General features: G+C 31.1%; 1 long non-coding RNA gene across 1 annotated transcript; it reads left to right on the forward strand.

Moving 5' to 3' along the window:
- The first annotated feature begins 2,255 nt into the window (after positions 1-2,255).
- Positions 2,256-6,210, forward strand: LOC139505229 (uncharacterized). Its single transcript, XR_011659615.1, has 5 exons — positions 2,256-2,342; positions 2,864-2,932; positions 3,696-4,319; positions 5,071-5,139; positions 5,903-6,210. It is a non-coding gene; the product is annotated as an uncharacterized lncRNA (long non-coding RNA).
- Positions 6,211-14,113: the final 7,903 nt, after the last annotated feature.

Genomic DNA, 14,113 nt, shown 5'->3' on the forward strand with positions numbered 1-14,113 from the left:
TTTTATAGAATGCTTTATCAGGGTCTGTGTATTGTAATTAAAGGTTATAATCAGAAGTTTTGTCCTTGTTTTGACTAGTGGAGGTAATCTGGAAGAAATTACTTATACATACTCATTGTATTCAAAATAAATGAATATAGCGACGAAAGTGTCATTGCCTTATAGTGCTAAAACAACTTTATTTTTTTTCAGAAATGGACAAAAATACAAAGATTTATTCAGAATATTATACCGATGAAGATCACATAAAAATATTTGGAAAAATCAGAAGTATGGATTTCAATATAGAAGCTTAATTCCAGAAGTTGTCAGACTGATTTATGGATGATTTCACCTTGTACACCACCGAAAATGATGGTAAGTAGTTTTTTATTTATACCTAGATATCATAAATTGTTTAAGATAAATGTTTTTGATAAAGATCAGCAAAAACTCGAGGAAATTTTCGCTTTTAAAATGCATAACTGGCACGGGGCTGAACACTTGTTTTAGGCACAATCATAAATTTGTTTACTTCCGAGAGATCCGAAAGGAATTTGTTTACTACATTAAAAAGGCAAGAAATAACTTTTAAATATTATTAAATTGTAAGTAAACATGACACAATATAGTCTTTGTTATGTAATTATCACTCTGGTCTACAGGAATACCTGATAATCAAGGGAGATAACACACTTCATACGAGTAATATGAGATTCATCATCGCATGTGCTTTTATCCAATGATTTGACCCCTGGTCAGTAGATATCATATGCACAAAAAAACAGACAAACACATTTACATGTTTTAAGAAAATCATGAATTATTATTTTTAATGCACATGAGCAAAACAAAATATATTGTCATTTCTCAGTGAAAAAGGGGGAGGGTCAAACCTTCTTGAAAACAATATTTCTGCACCTATTCAACTATTACGCTAGTTAGCTACATGTACTACCCATGGTTCTAATACAAAAGGTTTAAATGAAGGTGGCTAAGCCACAAGGGAGAAGCATTTGTCTTTCTTTGTGATTAAACTTTCAAGAATAGATTTTTCTCTCTCAATAATACTTATGCATTTAAATCAAATGATAACACAGCCTGAGTATTTTTTTTGGTCTTATTTCAGTTCCAGACATATCATTATTTTTCAACCTGAGATGGCAAACTAAAGGTTTTAAAAAGTCCTGAATAACTGGTAAGCATTTTGTTTTATTAGGCAAGCTCTAAATTGTTTATTTCTGGTATTTATGCAATAGAAATTACAGTCAGTATGTTAAAAATATGCTAATATGAAAACTGTTGCTATGGTCTTGGTATTAAATGAAAAGGCTTAGTTACAGATCGTTTGGACTCAATATTTCGAGTAAAATCTTGCTGCAGCAATTGTTTCTCACGTAACACTGCAAACCATTTTTAGCGCGTTTTTGATCTGTCGTTATTTGATGAGGCCATAATACATGTGATGTCACAATGTTTCCGTTAAGACCTCATGTGGATTTCTCACTGATAAAAGGTTTTCACTGAAAAACATGTAAAAAACTTTTTTTCTCAAATAGAATTATGTGAAAGGACAAGTTTTGAAAATTTGCACTATATTGCACTCTAATTATATGATATGGATGACTTTCCCAGTAGTTTAGAGTGGTTTCAACAGTATTAAATACAAGATTTCCACTAGTAAGAATAATTATTTTGGTGTTGTTTTTTTTTATAAAACCTTCAGTTTTGCATAATTTCTCTGTCAAAATGCACTTTAAGGCACAAGAAAATTTTATAGAATGCTTTATCAGGGTCTGTGTATTGTAATTAAAGGTTATAATCAGAAGTTTTGTCCTTGTTTTGACTAGTGGAGGTAATCTGGAAGAAATTACTTATACATACTCATTGTATTCAAAATAAATGAATATAGCGACGAAAGTGTCATTGCCTTATAGTGCTAAAACAACTTTATTTTTTTTCAGAAATGGACAAAAATACAAAGATTTATTCAGAATATTATACCGATGAAGATCACATAAAAATATTTGGAAAAATCAGAAGTATGGATTTCAATTAATATAGAAGCTTAATTCCAGAAGTTGTCAGACTGATTTATGGATGATTTCACCTTGTACACCACCGAAAATGATGGTAAGTAGTTTTTTATTTATACCTAGATATCATAAATTGTTTAAGATAAATGTTTTTGATAAAGATCAGCTAAAACTCGAGGAAATTTTCGCTTTTAAAATGCATAACTGGCACGGGGCTGAACACTTGTTTTAGGCACAATCATAAATTTGTTTACTTCCGAGAGATCCGAAAGGAATTTGTTTACTACATTAAAAAGGCAAGAAATAACTTTTAAATATTATTAAATTGTAAGTAAACATGACACAATATAGTCTTTGTTATGTAATTATCACTCTGGTCTACAGGAATACCTGATAATCAAGGGAGATAACACACTTCATACGAGTAATATGAGATTCATCATCGCATGTGCTTTTATCCAATGATTTGACCCCTGGTCAGTAGATATCATATGCACAAAAAAACAGACAAACACATTTACATGTTTTAAGAAAATCATGAATTATTATTTTTAATGCACATGAGCAAAACAAAAGATATTGTCATTTCTCAGTGAAAAAGGGGGAGGGTCAAACCTTCTTGAAAACAATATTTCTGCACCTATTCAACTATTACGCTAGTTAGCTACATGTACTACCCATGGTTCTAATACAAAAGGTTTAAATGAAGGTGGCTAAGCCACAAGGGAGAAGCATTTGTCTTTCTTTGTGATTAAACTTTCAAGAATAGATTTTTCTCTCTCAATAATACTTATGCATTTAAATCAAATGATAACACAGCCTGAGTATTTTTTTTTGTCTTATTTCAGTTCCAGACATATCATTATTTTTCAACCTGAGATGGCAAACTAAAGGTTTTAAAAAGTCCTGAATAACTGGTAAGCATTTTGTTTTATTAGGCAAGCTCTAAATTGTTTATTTCTGGTATTTATGCAATAGAAATTACAGTCAGTATGTTAAAAATATGCTAATATGAAAACTGTTGCTATGGTCTTGGTATTAAATGAAAAGGCTTAGTTACAGATCGTTTGGACTCAATATTTCGAGTAAAATCTTGCGGCAACTGTTTCTCACGTAACACTGCAAACTATTTTTAGCGCGTTTTTGATCTGTCGTTATTTGATGAGGCCATAATACATGTGATGTCACAATGTTTCCGTTAAGACCTCATGTGGATTTCTCACTGATAAAAGGTTTTCACTGAAAAACATGTAAAAAACTTTTTTTCTCAAATAGAATTATGTGAAAGGACAAGTTTTGAAAATTTGCACTATATTGCACTCTAATTATATGATATGGATGACTTTCCCAGTAGTTTAGAGTGGTTTCAACAGTATTAAATACAAGATTTCCACTAGTAAGAATAATTATTTTGGTGTTGTTTTTTTTTATAAAACCTTCAGTTTTGCATAATTTCTCTGTCAAAATGCACTTTAAGGCACAAGAAAATTTTATAGAATGCTTTATCAGGGTCTGTGTATTGTAATTAAAGGTTATAATCAGAAGTTTTGTCCTTGTTTTGACTAGTGGAGGTAATCTGGAAGAAATTACTTATACATACTCATTGTATTCAAAATAAATGAATATAGCGACGAAAGTGTCATTGCCTTATAGTGCTAAAACAACTTTATTTTTTTTCAGAAATGGACAAAAATACAAAGATTTATTCAGAATATTATACCGATGAAGATCACATAAAAATATTTGGAAAAATCAGAAGTATGGATTTCAATATGGGACAACATCCCTAATGCGCCTTGAAATGAGGAACTCAAAAGTCACGTGTAAAGATTAAATCTCTGTGTAGTGATATTGGACATATTTCTATTTTTAGCAAATGACTGAACTTAATTATTTGTGGTGATTAGGAAAGTAGAGGAACATAGAATAAATGTGTAAAAACTATGGAGCTATTGAATGTGTTCAAAGTATTAAATTTTCAAAGAACTTATTGTGTTAAAAAGGGGATATTTTACCACAAGGAGCCGCATCACAACAGGATGTTCGGGGTTTGCTAATTTACGGAAAAAGTAATCTCACTTCGTACCCCGAAAATTTAACCACATATGTGAAAATGTCACAGCTTCGAAACAAGCTATCATACATATCCAAGTTAACGATATGGACTGAGCTACAGGAAAAAACGTTACCATTACCGCCTATGTAAAAACAATTAAAGATTTTGACCCAAATTAGAAGCTTAATTCCAGAAGTTGTCAGACTGATTTATGGATGATTTCACCTTGTACACCACCGAAAATGATGGTAAGTAGTTTTTTATTTATACCTAGATATCATAAATTGTTTAAGATAAATGTTTTTGATAAAGATCAGCTAAAACTCGAGGAAATTTTCGCTTTTAAAATGCATAACTGGCACGGGGCTGAACACTTGTTTTAGGCACAATCATAAATTTGTTTACTTCCGAGAGATCCGAAAGGAATTTGTTTACTACATTAAAAAGGCAAGAAATAACTTTTAAATATTATTAAATTGTAAGTAAACATGACACAATATAGTCTTTGTTATGTAATTATCACTCTGGTCTACAGGAATACCTGATAATCAAGGGAGATAACACACTTCATACGAGTAATATGAGATTCATCATCGCATGTGCTTTTATCCAATGATTTGACCCCTGGTCAGTAGATATCATATGCACAAAAAAACAGACAAACACATTTACATGTTTTAAGAAAATCATGAATTATTATTTTTAATGCACATGAGCAAAACAAAAGATATTGTCATTTCTCAGTGAAAAAGGGGGAGGGTCAAACCTTCTTGAAAACAATATTTCTGCACCTATTCAACTATTACGCTAGTTAGCTACATGTACTACCCATGGTTCTAATACAAAAGGTTTAAATGAAGGTGGCTAAGCCACAAGGGAGAAGCATTTGTCTTTCTTTGTGATTAAACTTTCAAGAATAGATTTTTCTCTCTCAATAATACTTATGCATTTAAATCAAATGATAACACAGCCTGAGTATTTTTTTTTGTCTTATTTCAGTTCCAGACATATCATTATTTTTCAACCTGAGATGGCAAACTAAAGGTTTTAAAAAGTCCTGAATAACTGGTAAGCATTTTGTTTTATTAGGCAAGCTCTAAATTGTTTATTTCTGGTATTTATGCAATAGAAATTACAGTCAGTATGTTAAAAATATGCTAATATGAAAACTGTTGCTATGGTCTTGGTATTAAATGAAAAGGCTTAGTTACAGATCGTTTGGACTCAATATTTCGAGTAAAATCTTGCGGCAACTGTTTCTCACGTAACACTGCAAACTATTTTTAGCGCGTTTTTGATCTGTCGTTATTTGATGAGGCCATAATACATGTGATGTCACAATGTTTCCGTTAAGACCTCATGTGGATTTCTCACTGATAAAAGGTTTTCACTGAAAAACATGTAAAAAACTTTTTTTCTCAAATAGAATTATGTGAAAGGACAAGTTTTGAAAATTTGCACTATATTGCACTCTAATTATATGATATGGATGACTTTCCCAGTAGTTTAGAGTGGTTTCAACAGTATTAAATACAATATTTCCACTAGTAAGAATAATTATTTTGGTGTTGTTTTTTTTTATAAAACCTTCAGTTTTGCATAATTTCTCTGTCAAAATGCACTTTAAGGCACAAGAAAATTTTATAGAATGCTTTATCAGGGTCTGTGTATTGTAATTAAAGGTTATAATCAGAAGTTTTGTCCTTGTTTTGACTAGTGGAGGTAATCTGGAAGAAATTACTTATACATACTCATTGTATTCAAAATAAATGAATATAGCGACGAAAGTGTCATTGCCTTATAGTGCTAAAACAACTTTATTTTTTTTCAGAAATGGACAAAAATACAAAGATTTATTCAGAATATTATACCGATGAAGATCACATAAAAATATTTGGAAAAATCAGAAGTATGGATTTCAATATGGGACAACATCCCTAATGCGCCTTGAAATGAGGAACTCAAAAGTCACGTGTAAAGATTAAATCTCTGTGTAGTGATATTGGACATATTTCTATTTTTAGCAAATGACTGAACTTAATTATTTGTGGTGATTAGGAAAGTAGAGGAACATAGAATAAATGTGTAAAAACTATGGAGCTATTGAATGTGTTCAAAGTATTAAATTTTCAAAGAACTTATTGTGTTAAAAAGGGGATATTTTACCACAAGGAGCCGCATCACAACAGGATGTTCGGGGTTTGCTAATTTACGGAAAAAGTAATCTCACTTCGTACCCCGAAAATTTAACCACATATGTGAAAATGTCACAGCTTCGAAACAAGCTATCATACATATCCAAGTTAACGATATGGACTGAGCTACAGGAAAAAACGTTACCATTACCGCCTATGTAAAAACAATTAAAGATTTTGACCCAAATTAGAAGCTTAATTCCAGAAGTTGTCAGACTGATTTATGGATGATTTCACCTTGTACACCACCGAAAATGATGGTAAGTAGTTTTTTATTTATACCTAGATATCATAAATTGTTTAAGATAAATGTTTTTGATAAAGATCAGCAAAAACTCGAGGAAATTTTCGCTTTTAAAATGCATAACTGGCACGGGGCTGAACACTTGTTTTAGGCACAATCATAAATTTGTTTACTTCCGAGAGATCCGAAAGGAATTTGTTTACTACATTAAAAAGGCAAGAAATAACTTTTAAATATTATTAAATTGTAAGTAAACATGACACAATATAGTCTTTGTTATGTAATTATCACTCTGGTCTACAGGAATACATGATAATCAAGGGAGATAACACACTTCATACGAGTAATATGAGATTCATCATCGCATGTGCTTTTATCCAATGATTTGACCCCTGGTCAGTAGATATCATATGCACAAAAAAACAGACAAACACATTTACATGTTTTAAGAAAATCATGAATTATTATTTTTAATGCACATGAGCAAAACAAAAGATATTGTCATTTCTCAGTGAAAAAGGGGGAGGGTCAAACCTTCTTGAAAACAATATTTCTGCACCTATTCAACTATTACGCTAGTTAGCTACATGTACTACCCATGGTTCTAATACAAAAGGTTTAAATGAAGGTGGCTAAGCCACAAGGGAGAAGCATTTGTCTTTCTTTGTGATTAAACTTTCAAGAATAGATTTTTCTCTCTCAATAATACTTATGCATTTAAATCAAATGATAACACAGCCTGAGTATTTTTTTTTTGTCTTATTTCAGTTCCAGACATATCATTATTTCTCAACCTGAGATGGCAAACTAAAGGTTTTAAAAAGTCCTGAATAACTGGTAAGCATTTTGTTTTATTAGGCAAGCTCTAAATTGTTTATTTCTGGTATTTATGCAATAGAAATTACAGTCAGTATGTTAAAAATATGCTAATATGAAAACTGTTGCTATGGTCTTGGTATTAAATGAAAAGGCTTAGTTACAGATCGTTTGGACTCAATATTTCGAGTAAAATCTTGCGGCAACTGTTTCTCACGTAACACTGCAAACTATTTTTAGCGCGTTTTTGATCTGTCGTTATTTGATGAGGCCATAATACATGTGATGTCACAATGTTTCCGTTAAGACCTCATGTGGATTTCTCACTGATAAAAGGTTTTCACTGAAAAACATGTAAAAAACTTTTTTTCTCAAATAGAATTATGTGAAAGGACAAGTTTTGAAAATTTGCACTATATTGCACTCTAATTATATGATATGGATGACTTTCCCAGTAGTTTAGAGTGGTTTCAACAGTATTAAATACAAGATTTCCACTAGTAAGAATAATTATTTTGGTGTTGTTTTTTTTTATAAAACCTTCAGTTTTGCATAATTTCTCTGTCAAAATGCACTTTAAGGCACAAGAAAATTTTATAGAATGCTTTATCAGGGTCTGTGTATTGTAATTAAAGGTTATAATCAGAAGTTTTGTCCTTGTTTTGACTAGTGGAGGTAATCTGGAAGAAATTACTTATACATACTCATTGTATTCAAAATAAATGAATATAGCGACGAAAGTGTCATTGCCTTATAGTGCTAAAACAACTTTATTTTTTTTCAGAAATGGACAAAAATACAAAGATTTATTCAGAATATTATACCGATGAAGATCACATAAAAATATTTGGAAAAATCAGAAGTATGGATTTCAATATGGGACAACATCCCTAATGCGCCTTGAAATGAGGAACTCAAAAGTCACGTGTAAAGATTAAATCTCTGTGTAGTGATATTGGACATATTTCTATTTTTAGCAAATGACTGAACTTAATTATTTGTGGTGATTAGGAAAGTAGAGGAACATAGAATAAATGTGTAAAAACTATGGAGCTATTGAATGTGTTCAAAGTATTAAATTTTCAAAGAACTTATTGTGTTAAAAAGGGGATATTTTACCACAAGGAGCCGCATCACAACAGGATGTTCGGGGTTTGCTAATTTACGGAAAAAGTAATCTCACTTCGTACCCCGAAAATTTAACCACATATGTGAAAATGTCACAGCTTCGAAACAAGCTATCATACATATCCAAGTTAACGATATGGACTGAGCTACAGGAAAAAACGTTACCATTACCGCCTATGTAAAAACAATTAAAGATTTTGACCCAAATTAGAAGCTTAATTCCAGAAGTTGTCAGACTGATTTATGGATGATTTCACCTTGTACACCACCGAAAATGATGGTAAGTAGTTTTTTATTTATACCTAGATATCATAAATTGTTTAAGATAAATGTTTTTGATAAAGATCAGCTAAAACTCGAGGAAATTTTCGCTTTTAAAATGCATAACTGGCACGGGGCTGAACACTTGTTTTAGGCACAATCATAAATTTGTTTACTTCCGAGAGATCCGAAAGGAATTTGTTTACTACATTAAAAAGGCAAGAAATAACTTTTAAATATTATTAAATTGTAAGTAAACATGACACAATATAGTCTTTGTTATGTAATTATCACTCTGGTCTACAGGAATACCTGATAATCAAGGGAGATAACACACTTCATACGAGTAATATGAGATTCATCATCGCATGCGCTTTTATCCAATGATTTGACCCCTGGTCAGTAGATATCATATGCACAAAAAAACAGACAAACACATTTACATGTTTTAAGAAAATCATGAATTATTATTTTTAATGCACATGAGCAAAACAAAAGATATTGTCATTTCTCAGTGAAAAAGGGGGAGGGTCAAACCTTCTTGAAAACAATATTTCTGCACCTATTCAACTATTACGCTAGTTAGCTACATGTACTACCCATGGTTCTAATACAAAAGGTTTAAATGAAGGTGGCTAAGCCACAAGGGAGAAGCATTTGTCTTTCTTTGTGATTAAACTTTCAAGAATAGATTTTTCTCTCTCAATAATACTTATGCATTTAAATCAAATGATAACACAGCCTGAGTATTTTTTTTTGTCTTATTTCAGTTCCAGACATATCATTATTTTTCAACCTGAGATGGCAAACTAAAGGTTTTAAAAAGTCCTGAATAACTGGTAAGCATTTTGTTTTATTAGGCAAGCTCTAAATTGTTTATTTCTGGTATTTATGCAATAGAAATTACAGTCAGTATGTTAAAAATATGCTAATATGAAAACTGTTGCTATGGTCTTGGTATTAAATGAAAAGGCTTAGTTACAGATCGTTTGGACTCAATATTTCGAGTAAAATCTTGCGGCAACTGTTTCTCACGTAACACTGCAAACTATTTTTAGCGCGTTTTTGATCTGTCGTTATTTGATGAGGCCATAATACATGTGATGTCACAATGTTTCCGTTAAGACCTCATGTGGATTTCTCACTGATAAAAGGTTTTCACTGAAAAACATGTAAAAAACTTTTTTTCTCAAATAGAATTATGTGAAAGGACAAGTTTTGAAAATTTGCACTATATTGCACTCTAATTATATGATATGGATGACTTTCCCAGTAGTTTAGAGTGGCTTCAACAGTATTAAATACAAGATTTCCACTAGTAAGAATAATTATTTTGGTGTTGTTTTTTTTTATAAAACCTTCAGTTTTGCATAATTTCTCTGTCAAAATGCACTTTAAGGCACAAGAAAATTTTATAGAATGCTTTATCAGGGTCTGTGTATTGTAATTAAAGGTTATAATCAGAAGTTTTGTCCTTGTTTTGACTAGTGGAGGTAATCTGGAAGAAATTACTTATACATACTCATTGTATTCAAAATAAATGAATATAGCGACGAAAGTGTCATTGCCTTATAGTGCTAAAACAACTTTATTTTTTTTCAGAAATGGACAAAAATACAAAGATTTATTCAGAATATTATACCGATGAAGATCACATAAAAATATTTGGAAAAATCAGAAGTATGGATTTCAATATGGGACAACATCCCTAATGCGCCTTGAAATGAGGAACTCAAAAGTCACGTGTAAAGATTAAATCTCTGTGTAGTGATATTGGACATATTTCTATTTTTAGCAAATGACTGAACTTAATTATTTGTGGTGATTAGGAAAGTAGAGGAACATAGAATAAATGTGTAAAAACTATGGAGCTATTGAATGTGTTCAAAGTATTAAATTTTCAAAGAACTTATTGTGTTAAAAAGGGGATATTTTACCACAAGGAGCCGCATCACAACAGGATGTTCGGGGTTTGCTAATTTACGGAAAAAGTAATCTCACTTCGTACCCCGAAAATTTAACCACATATGTGAAAATGTCACAGCTTCGAAACAAGCTATCATACATATCCAAGTTAACGATATGGACTGAGCTACAGGAAAAAACGTTACCATTACCGCCTATGTAAAAACAATTAAAGATTTTGACCCAAATTAGAAGCTTAATTCCAGAAGTTGTCAGACTGATTTATGGATGATTTCACCTTGTACACCACCGAAAATGATGGTAAGTAGTTTTTTATTTATACCTAGATATCATAAATTGTTTAAGATAAATGTTTTTGATAAAGATCAGCAAAAACTCGAGGAAATTTTCGCTTTTAAAATGCATAGCTGGCACGGGGCTGAACACTTGTTTTAGGCACAATCATAAATTTGTTTACTTCCGAGAGATCCGAAAGGAATTTGTTTACTACATTAAAAAGGCAAGAAATAACTTTTAAATATTATTAAATTGTAAGTAAACATGACACAATATAGTCTTTGTTATGTAATTATCACTCTGGTCTACAGGAATACCTGATAATCAAGGGAGATAACACACTTCATACGAGTAATATGAGATTCATCATCGCATGTGCTTTTATCCAATGATTTGACCCCTGGTCAGTAGATATCATATGCACAAAAAAACAGACAAACACATTTACATGTTTTAAGAAAATCATGAATTATTATTTTTAATGCACATGAGCAAAACAAAAGATATTGTCATTTCTCAGTGAAAAAGGGGGAGGGTCAAACCTTCTTGAAAACAATATTTCTGCACCTATTCAACTATTACGCTAGTTAGCTACATGTACTACCCATGGTTCTAATACAAAAGGTTTAAATGAAGGTGGCTAAGCCACAAGGGAGAAGCATTTGTCTTTCTTTGTGATTAAACTTTCAAGAATAGATTTTTCTCTCTCAATAATACTTATGCATTTAAATCAAATGATAACACAGCCTGAGTATTTTTTTTTGTCTTATTTCAGTTCCAGACATATCATTATTTTTCAACCTGAGATGGCAAACTAAAGGTTTTAAAAAGTCCTGAATAACTGGTAAGCATTTTGTTTTATTAGGCAAGCTCTAAATTGTTTATTTCTGGTATTTATGCAATAGAAATTACAGTCAGTATGTTAAAAATATGCTAATATGAAAACTGTTGCTATGGTCTTGGTATTAAATGAAAAGGCTTAGTTACAGATCGTTTGGACTCAATATTTCGAGTAAAATCTTGCGGCAACTGTTTCTCACGTAACACTGCAAACTATTTTTAGCGCGTTTTTGATCTGTCGTTATTTGATGAGACCATAATACATGTGATGTCACAATGTTTCCGTTAAGACCTCATGTGGATTTCTCACTGATAAAAGGTTTTCACTGAAAAACATGTAAAAAACTTTTTTTCTCAAATAGAATTATGTGAAAGGACAAGTTTTGAAAATTTGCACTATATTGCACTCTAATTATATGATATGGATGACTTTCCCAGTAGTTTAGAGTGGTTTCAACAGTATTAAATACAAGATTTCCACTAGTAAGAATAATTATTTTGGTGTTGTTTTTTTTTATAAAACCTTCAGTTTTGCATAATTTCTCTGTCAAAATGCACTTTAAGGCACAAGAAAATTTTATAGAATGCTTTATCAGGGTCTGTGTATTGTAATTAAAGGTTATAATCAGAAGTTTTGTCCTTGTTTTGACTAGTGGAGGTAATATGGAAGAAATTACTTATACATACTCATTGTATTCAAAATAAATGAATATAGCGACGAAAGTGTCATTGCCTTATAGTGCTAAAACAACTTTATTTTTTTTCAGAAATGGACAAAAATACAAAGATTTATTCAGAATATTATACCGATGAAGATCACATAAAAATATTTGGAAAAATCAGAAGTATGGATTTCAATATAGAAGCTTAATTCCAGAAGTTGTCAGACTGATTTATGGATGATTTCACCTTGTACACCACCGAAAATGATGGTAAGTAGTTTTTTATTTATACCTAGATATCATAAATTGTTTAAGATAAATGTTTTTGATAAAGATCAGCAAAAACTCGAGGAAATTTTCGCTTTTAAAATGCATAACTGGCACGGGGCTGAACACTTGTTTTAGGCACAATCATAAATTTGTTTACTTCCGAGAGATCCGAAAGGAATTTGTTTACTACATTAAAAAGGCAAGAAATAACTTTTAAATATTATTAAATTGTAAGTAAACATGACACAATATAGTCTTTGTTATGTAATTATCACTCTGGTCTACAGGAATACCTGATAATCAAGGGAGATAACACACTTCATACGAGTAATATGAGATTCATCATCGCATGTGCTTTTATCCAATGATTTGACCCCTGGTCAGTAGATATCATATGCACAAAAAAACAGACAAACACTTTTACATGTTTTAAGAAAATCATGAATTATTATTTTTAATGCACATGAGCAAAACAAAAGATATTGTCATTTCTCAGTGAAAAAGGGGGAGGGTCAAACCTTCTTGAAAACAATATTTCTGCCCCTATTCAACTATTACGCTAGTTAGCTACATGTACTACCCATGGTTCTAATACAAAAGGTTTAAATGAAGGTGGCTAAGCCACAAGGGAGAAGCATTTGTCTTTCTTTGTGATTAAACTTTCAAGAATAGATTTTTCTCTCTCAATAATACTTATGCATTTAAATCAAATGATAACACAGCCTGAGTATTTTTTTTTTGTCTTATTTCAGTTCCAGACATATCATTATTTTTCAACCTGAGATGGCAAACTAAAGGTTTTAAAAAGTCCTGAATAACTGGTAAGCATTTTGTTTTATTAGGCAAGCTCTAAATTGTTTATTTCTGGTATTTATGCAATAGAAATTACAGTCAGTATGTTAAAAATATGCTAATATGAAAACTGTTGCTATGGTCTTGGTATTAAATGAAAAGGCTTAGTTACAGATCGTTTGGACTCAATATTTCGAGTAAAATCTTGCGGCAACTGTTTCTCACGTAACACTGCAAACTATTTTTAGCGCGTTTTTGATCTGTCGTTATTTGATGAGGCCATAATACATGTGATGTCACAATGTTTCCGTTAAGACCTCATGTGGATTTCTCACTGATAAAAGGTTTTCACTGAAAAACATGTAAAAAACTTTTTTTCTCAAATAGAATTATGTGAAAGGACAAGTTTTGAAAATTTGCACTATATTGCACTCTAATTATATGATATGGATGACTTTCCCAGTAGTTTAGAGTGGTTTCAACAGTATTAAATACAAGATTTCCACTAGTAAGAATAATTATTTTGGTGTTGTTTTTTTTTATAAAACCTTCAGTTTTGCATAATTTCTCTGTCAAAATGCACTTTAAGGCACAAGAAAATTTTATAGAATGCTTTATCAGGGTCTGTGTAT

Source organism: Mytilus edulis, unplaced genomic scaffold (assembly GCF_963676685.1).
Source record: "Mytilus edulis unplaced genomic scaffold, xbMytEdul2.2 SCAFFOLD_1061, whole genome shotgun sequence".
Taxonomy (NCBI): Eukaryota; Metazoa; Mollusca; class Bivalvia; order Mytilida; family Mytilidae; genus Mytilus; species Mytilus edulis.